General features: G+C 42.4%; 1 long non-coding RNA gene across 1 annotated transcript; it reads right to left on the bottom strand.

Annotated features, from left to right (window-relative positions):
• Positions 1–341: 341 nt before the first annotated feature.
• Positions 342–866, bottom strand: LOC135396117 (uncharacterized). Its single transcript, XR_010423313.1, has 3 exons — positions 783–866; positions 553–648; positions 342–429 (listed from the first exon to the last, which is right to left on the bottom strand). It is a non-coding gene; the product is annotated as an uncharacterized LOC135396117 (long non-coding RNA).
• Between the last annotated feature and the right edge of the window lie 7801 nt (positions 867–8667).

Below are 8667 nucleotides of genomic sequence, written 5' to 3' on the forward strand. Positions count from 1 at the left end.
AAGCCAGTACCACATCCAGTGTGAAGTTGTGACAAATAAATAGTTTCCATTTTTCTTAGCTCTCAGAACACAGACAGTGAATTAATAAAAGTAGACAATGTTAACATGAATTCTGGGCTATTCTTCAATTAAAGATTCACAGATAGTAAAGGCACCTTCCTCAATGGACGTTGATGACACTGAAAATTCTAAAACGTTATCAGAGGCGACATCAGCTTCGGTGTGTCAAAGGATTGTATGTCCAACAGTAATCCAGCTAACAGTAACAAAAATGTGCACAAGACAAATTAACTGAACTAATGTAACGTAGCTTCTATATCAGACAGTGAAGCTTGTAACGTCCCATCCACAGGAACCAGTGTCCAGACAGCAAAAGTGCTTGAACTGGGAGATAGCAGCTAATCGGAATGGCGACCTTTGTTTTCCACCCTGAAAGCACAGGTTGTAACTTTGAGGGCAGATTTAAAAGTGGTGTCAAGATGTCTGCATGCGAGTGCACATGAAAAGTTGAACATAGGTGAATACTCAAATTATAACATCACATTGTCATACCTGTTGGTGGAGGTAGACTGCAACTAACGTGTCAGCAATTTCTTCATGCACCAGATGCAAGCCAGATCATGCTTCATTTCCGCCTTCAGCGTGCACCTGTGATAATTCAGAAGTTAGATTATCGATACTATTGTGTTGTTAATCGTGGTTATATCAGAGTAAGCGCAGTAGGACAGCTGCACAATCGATTCATTAAGCTTGCTATTTCTTATATCTGAACCTCGACTTACCTTTTTTGCTCTCGTTTTTTGCCTTGATCCTCCGTGGCACGTTCAAACTGTTGTGCGTCGGGCACCTCAGATTTTCATCAGACGATTTCGTGCCCAGATTCCAAATTGCCTCTGGAGTCGCGCGTAACCTATGATAACATTCGTGGACGAAATCCTTGCAGTGGAAATTAGCAGGCACCACTGTCAGCCAAGAGCTTCGCACTGCTTGGTCTTTTGGCAGCTTATAATAGGTAACACTTGAATGCTCCGGTGAATTGTTCTAACAGCGTAGCACCGTCGCATCTTCGACAACTTCGCCGTAGCATATCACGTATCATATCGGTCCAGCCCATAAAAGGCAAGGTCAGAACAAGGAAGTGCACTTTGCAAACGACGCCGTGCCAAAAAAAAAAAAAAAAAAAATTCGCATGCTTTGTTTCCGGCTTAGCAACAACATAACAGCTGTTCGCTTATGTACGATGCACAGAGGACGAAACGAAAGAAGCCAAGCGGCCAAGCCAAGGGTCCATGCCAAGCCACAGACAGATAAGCCGAGAACAGTGACGTCGGTGCGCCCGTGCGCAGGGTTTGCCGACGGTCTGACGTTCGGGCGTGGGAACTAAAAAAAACCGTTTTCTAGAAAACTATGACCAGTTCGAGCAAGATATTTCGCACACATATTCAGTGTTCGGTAATGAACACACAGCGCGAGTATCGCTCAGTTCTGCGGCACTTCAAAATCGGCATATCTGACCTTTAAGGACAATTTTAGGACAGCGTGATGGCATCAGGGACAAACTCTAGATTCCTTTTACTGTACCTTATTTGTTTCTGTCAGAGACCACTACATTCTGTTTCACTGATTACTGTCCATTTGTCTTGATAAGCTGCTGCTATAATGTCTAGCTGTTCGTTTTTCCCTATGGAAAATGGGCAGGGCTCAATAAAAAGCAAGAGGAGAAATATAAAAGATAAAAAAAAATTGCCAGGCACACCAGTGACAAAGTCTGATAAATTCACATGTATTGCCAACAGTACTTTGTATTGCCAACTGTAGGATGGGGCAAGCGTAAGCTTGCCCACATCACGCTTCAAAAATAAAGCGCCACTGTACTTCGCCTGTACTGCCAAATTCACTTTGTATTGTTGACTCTATGAGATGAGCCACAGAAGATTGTGTACTCATCTTCCTAAACTTTCCCTGAACAGCTCCTTTCCAAAAAGACAACAGATACTACTTAGTACTTGCTATGTGACCTTCTGTGAATCCGATAGTCTTGCTAACCTCCCACTCAACACAAACGGTGAGCTGTCAGAGTTTATTTCGATTACAAAAACAAACAACATTCAAGCGAGGAATTGGTTGAAGTCTCGACTCGATCTCCCTTACAGCGAAGTCCATGTTTTTTACTGCTGTTGGGCTGAGGCATTGGGGTATGGCGTTCGAAACTCAAAACCAGTGCGTCAGAATTGCGCGTTTGCATTTTCCGCGATAAATGCTCCATGTCATGGACAGTCACCCTTTTTGGTGATAGAGAAATGTTTTCTTTTTCTTTTTTCTTAAAAATGGCATTCAACCTGTAAGATTGGCCCGAAAATCAAAACAAATGTGTCACTCAATATTTTGGGAGTCTTAGCAGGTAAACTGAATATAAAGTAATATTCCCGTCCTCTAGCTTCCCCTAGGGACGGGCACAGGACGTACCTGAATGATTGTCCACGGACAATCCGCGAGTCTCATCCTCAGGACGCTCTGGGGACAGACATCGAAGGACGAGGACACGATGACACTGTGGGGACATCCTGAGGACTGTGTGTGTTCTCAGGGTTACGCATCACCGCGTCATCGGTGCAGCCATTCGGTGACTGGGGTCGTTTGGGATGGCTTGACTGTGTGCAGACTAGTTTACTAGACTAGTGTACTAGTTCGGTACTGCGCACGCAAGACGCCACCTGCAACCAGTGATAGGCAAAGTACCTCAAAATTGTACTTAAAGTAAAGTACCAATAACCTGGCATAAATAGTACATAAAAAGTACAGTACAAGGTACCATGCTGCAAACGTGCTTTTAGCAAAGTACAGTGTACTAGGCAAGGTACTCTGAAGTACTCAAGTACATTCCCAAGTTAGTTTGTATGCGAATGTATGAAAAGCGCAATGCAAAGCTTCATTTTCTTATGTGGGGCTGTTATCTGCAGAAGTGTAATCCATGTTACCATTTAAAAATGGTAGAATGCATAAATCAAAAGCGTGTGTGCCATTCATTCTCTACTCTAGATTAATCTACTGTAGCCTAATACTTAAAATCCAAACACTTGTGAAATGATCACTAATTTCCTACGGAGAAAACAGTGTAAAAATGCATGTATAAAAAAAAAAAAAAAAAACGGAGAGACAAATTTAAGTCATCTTGCTACCTATCGTGTGTCGTAACGTGTGTTCCCTACGTGTTTTCGTCCTCGTTCCCAGCTTATAACTGAAGAACAACATGAACGTATTGTTGTTAATAACTTATCAACATTTACAGCCTGACAACAATGGGCTCTCTTCAAAAATGCCCCTTCAAGACACAAAAATTATGTTGATGATGATTCAGGTTTTCTTGGCGCATAAGCAACGAAGGCCCAAAAATTATGTATTTTCCTAAATTTAGACTGCAGCCCCTGTTGGATACTTCAGTACTTGACGGGAAAGTACTACTAGAAAAAAGCCAGCCATCCAGTCTCGTCACCACCACCACCACTACCACTAGAAGAATGTACTTCAAGTGCAGTACAAGTACTCAGAAATGTACTTGAAGTATTACCTGAGTACTTGGTACTTCGAGTACTTCCCATCACTGCCTTCCACAGCTTGCCCTTTGCCAAGAGCACGGGGGTATCAGCATCAGTAGCCTCCTGTCCCGGCTCATCAGCAGGCTTCTTGACCGGTATCACACCAAAGAAGGAATATACTGACAGAAAATAAAATGAACGTTGGGAGAACGTCCAAAGAGATCGAACGAGCACTCGTACCATTTGGGTTTGTGAAAAGACAGATCGGACTCAACGCATGTTCAACTTGTTGAGATGCCTTGAATGGGCCCCTTGGATGACGTGCTACCTGTTTGGCCTTTGCGATATGTTCTTTTGGGCGGAACATTTCGTTGATACTTGGATACAGTATTCTAGGGGTTTTGGCAAGTTATATGCACGTTATGGGAGGAAAGGGCGATCGTGATGTGAAAAAGGAAAAAATGGGGATGTGAGTCACGACAAAGTCGAACTGGCTATCCCATAGGATGCTTACATACAGAAAATACAAACAGACGAACGAGTTAAAGTGATGGAGTTCAACATGTAGGTCAAAAGTTTCAACCAAGTGAGTGTAAAGTTAGTGCACACAACTATAATGACGTTGGTTCATTACAGCGACATCTTGACACCATACCTTGGTGGTCAACCTGGTCACGTACTCTAGATATTGACAATGTCATTACGACCATTTTTAGCGATGTACCCAGCCTGTCACGAATAATTATGAGTTGACTCGTAGTCAAGTACCTTGTGCCTTATGTTATAAAAATACGTTGGATCAAATATTTCCTCGGATTTCACGTGGGCTAATCATATCATGTCTGTTGCTCGAAATGCTGACTCCTTTTAGGCCTCTATCAGATGTAAGATTGAAGTTTCGCTCCCTTCTGTTAAAAGGATTGTGCCATGCAGTGGAATACGCACGGGGGGGGGGGGGCTCGAGTCCCTTCTAACCACATCATTTTTTCCGGTTGCTCTTATTTCTCCAGCGTCTTTCCGCGCACCGTAAGTCTGCTCGTCTTGTATGCTTCACAGTATCCTGCACAACCCTTCAATATACGTTCCTTTCATGTTGTTCCGACCACCCACGTTTCTGCTAGCCTATAGGTCACTCGAAAAAGGTAAAACGAGTTACGTGTCGACGAGACTTTTTGTGAAAACCGCACGTGACTCGAATGGACTTCTTTCACCGTCGGCGCCCATCTCTGAAATGTAAACAGTGTCTTCCTTGTTTGTTTGTTTTCAAACGGGGCCACTGTTTGCTTCCTTATTGCTTTGGACCTCTGTTTGTTATTTCAAGCTGTACCGGAGGCTGCTGAAATTGCTGTACTCTTGTACCCTCATGTAATTCCATTTTACCGGCAATTAGTAAGATATCCGAACGATTACTTTACAGCCGTCTTATCAGCTACCTTGAAAAATTTAACATATTATGCAGCAACCAACATGACTTTCGTAGCAAGTACTCTACTGAAACAGTCCTAATAAATTTTACTGAGAAAATTACTCACTAACTCATAATGAGTAAACACTCATTCGACAACAGAGGTACAGCTCTTTCTGCTTTTTTTTTTTTCAGGCTGTAGATTTTTCTAAGGACTTTGACAGTGTAAACCACACTGTACTCCTTTCTAAACTAGGAGCCCATGGAATTTGTGGTCCAGCTCACAGACCTATACGAAGCTATCTACATAACAGAATAGAGGTAGTCAAATTTAAAGATAGTACATCCTTCCCTGTGGTGTTAAATGTTGGTGTCCCGCAAGGTTCTATATTAGGTCCGCTTCCTTTCCTTTCTATTTATTCTTCGGTTTCTTTTTATTTTTTTATGGAATAGCATGCCGACCTTGGTCTGGCAGACCTTTCCTTTCAATAAATATATATTCCCCCCCCCCCGCTTCCTTTCTTCCTCTACATAAATGACACAAAAGAACGAAAAACCAGGAGACACGTTACACGAGAGAGACACGAATAAGTTCTCAAACACAGTAAAGGGTTTAATAACACGAAGGATGTTAATGATAACAGGAAGAATGTTATTATTATGAAGGGGTAGCCTCCGTGTCCCGTGTCTCTCGGTTTTTCATTCTTTTAATCATAATGCACTAGTTAGTCTGCGCCCTCTTCCTTTTGTCGATAAATGACCTCCCCAGATCCACCTGTGATTCATATGTTTTCTTGTTTACTGATGATACTACCTTACTCATTACTGGTCAACACAGTCAAATGGCTTTTGATCTCAAACTGACATTAACAACTTGGTAAACCGGTGTCATACAAATGACCTAAAATTAAATATTAGCAAAACTGTCTCCATGGCATTCCACGCTCTACTTACTCTCTACTTACTCTACTTACAATACTCATCCGCGTGCTTTACAAATTACTCAAAACCGAGCTATAAGAATCATGTTTGGATTACCATTTTTGTCCTCTGTCTCTTCAATCAAGTGTGACTATGAGATACTAGCCATTAAACAATTAATATCTCAGTACATACTTCATATAATATTCTGAACAGAAATATCCTTTCCGTAATTACGAGCTGCGATGAACTTCGGGGAACGAGTTATACAAGAGCAGGTGCTGAGGGTCTTTTTAACTTCCCTGTTGTTAAAACTAATTACGGAAAATTGACTTCTCTATTTTAAAGTGTAAATGAATGAAATCAAATTCCACCAAACGTCAAAGGTGTGAGAAATTTCGCCGAACTAAAAAAAAAAAAATTGGCGAAATGTTTTTTTTCCTTTCGAGAATATATTAGGAATAACATTTTTGAACAGTGCTTGTTGCTACTTTGTTGTGATCTCTTCCTAGCCAAAATAGCACTAAATATGCTTTGTTGCTCCATGTCCCAGAAATATTGTCCACCTAATGTGCTAAGACGTGTTTGAATCCTATCTTCATGTATGTTTTGTTTTCTATGGCTCTTTACCTTTGTACGACATACAGAAGGCACTTTGACCGAGTCCGTCTGGGTCCTCCATCTTGTATGATTTTTGTGTCAATGTTTAATCAGGTATATTTCCAATAAAAATTAAACTCAATTCAATTCAATGCCCCTCATAGGGTTCGTGGGGTGCTGTAATAATGAATAATTAAGTTTGCGGAGCATCAGCGTTTACGTGAGGCCTCACCGACGTGGAATGCCTCACACTCGGCGCCTCACATAGGCACGCTCTGCACCAACCATTGCCACGAATGATAAGTTATCGCTTCTGATTCGAAGAGAGAGGGGGATGCACACCTTTTTGTGTCAATTTGGATACATGATAATTGACACAAAAAGGCGTACGCCTCCTTCCCTCCTCGAATCAGAAGCGATAAGCCTATCATTCCTGACATTGGTTGGCGCAGAGCGTGCTATGCGGTGAAGTTCAGTTTTTAGAGTGCATATTCATCAGTTGCACATTAACACGCGGCTAAATTGTGAGTGCGGCGCGAACGATTTCCACCTCATTAGCCAAATTGCAATTATAACCCACAGTACGGTTGGCAGTGGTCGGACTGTTCTGCATTGCTGCGGTAAGTTGCTCTTATTCGGGAAAGGTATAACTTCCTTGAGGTGTGATGCATTTATAGCGTTGCCTTCGCGGTGCGTCACAAAGGAAACATTCACCAAAGGAAGGATGATATTTTTTCGATCTAAATGTAAATTCAATAAGAATGATCTTGTCCTAAGAAAACATGAATCATTGATATAACTTTTTCTACGAACCAGAGTTTTATAAAATGCAACGTAATTATAAGACTATATCAAGATTGAAATTGAGGCTCACATCTGCATGACAGAAGGGCAAGGGTGCAGGCGAGCTGGTACAGACGAAAGTCGTCTGACTTTTCCTCCGTGTCTCAGGTATCACTGTTTCAACCACTTCTCCATATTTTTCGTTTTTCATTCAATCAATATCCCAAATCTAGTACGTGAGTCTAGCGAAAACATACGACCACTTTCTCTAGCTCGATGAATGCCAATTCATTAGTTCATTATAGAAGTATCAAAACAGAGCGTTCAAAGACAAAATTAAGAGTAAAGCACCATGCACCAGCAATGGGGTAGAGTATCGCCACTGGCGATGAACCTCAATTCATCATCTTGAAATGAAGTTCTTCTTAAGAGAGGAGCCTCAGGACGAGCCTCGGCTCTCGTCCTTAGGGTGTGGTCCCGGGGCTCTTCCTTTAACATTTCCCCACCGGTTCGCTGGGTTCTCTGCCGTTCTACGTTCAACGACAAAGACATTCTCAAACGGCGAGCACTTGTGTCGGCCATATCAAACAAGAGGTATCAGACAAAACCCCAGCCTAAGGTACTACTCCAAAGTAGCTGCAATCATTCCAGTTTCATTCATCGCCAGTGTGGTTCCAACGAAAAGCAGTCAATGCGTAACGTTTGAAGGGATTGCGACTAAATGTCATCAGCGGCGCCCTCATTGTTCATCTCGGACCATTTCTATAGTTGGGAACAGGTCGATATTAGAGTCTTTCGATGTTGCTGATGCGTTTGTTCTGGAACTTTCTTTCTGCTCTCATGTGAACGACAAGCCTTTGGGCGATTTGCGCTCGAAAGGGCTTTGACCCGGTTTCCTTTTCTGTGTTGCTTGCGTGCGCTTGTTTGTTTGTTCTTTTTAAGTTTCGTACGAGGGGTGTGTGCTCACCTCGTTTACAACGTGTGTACACCGAGAGGACACAAAAGTGTCTATAATGACGTAGTTTTATTTGTAATCGTTTCCTTTCCTAGCTCTCGTGGCAGCAGTGGTGTTGGTGACATTTCCCCTTTTTCGGTTATCGGTTTCGCTTGGGCACGCGCGTGTATTTTAAGGAGATTTTTATGTGCCTCGCGGGTAAGTTTGTCTCTTTCGTGTTGTGGCGTTCATACGCTTGTATTGCTTTCTTAAGTGTTGGCTCGTTCTCTTTTTTTTTTAGAAAAGCTTTTGGTTAGTTGATCCCCATTTCGTACATCCATCTCCAGGGATATAAGTAAGCCCTGGTTCCATTAAAACGTAGAGAATCTCAGCGTAGCGCGCTTTTCTTTTTGCGGGAACGCCAGGACGAGATTCATCTGATGTGCAAGAGTGCGCTGCGAGAGTTTGGCGTGGCTGAGATCCTGATT

This window comes from Ornithodoros turicata, chromosome 5 (assembly GCF_037126465.1).
Source record: "Ornithodoros turicata isolate Travis chromosome 5, ASM3712646v1, whole genome shotgun sequence".
Classification (NCBI taxonomy): domain Eukaryota; kingdom Metazoa; phylum Arthropoda; class Arachnida; order Ixodida; family Argasidae; genus Ornithodoros; species Ornithodoros turicata.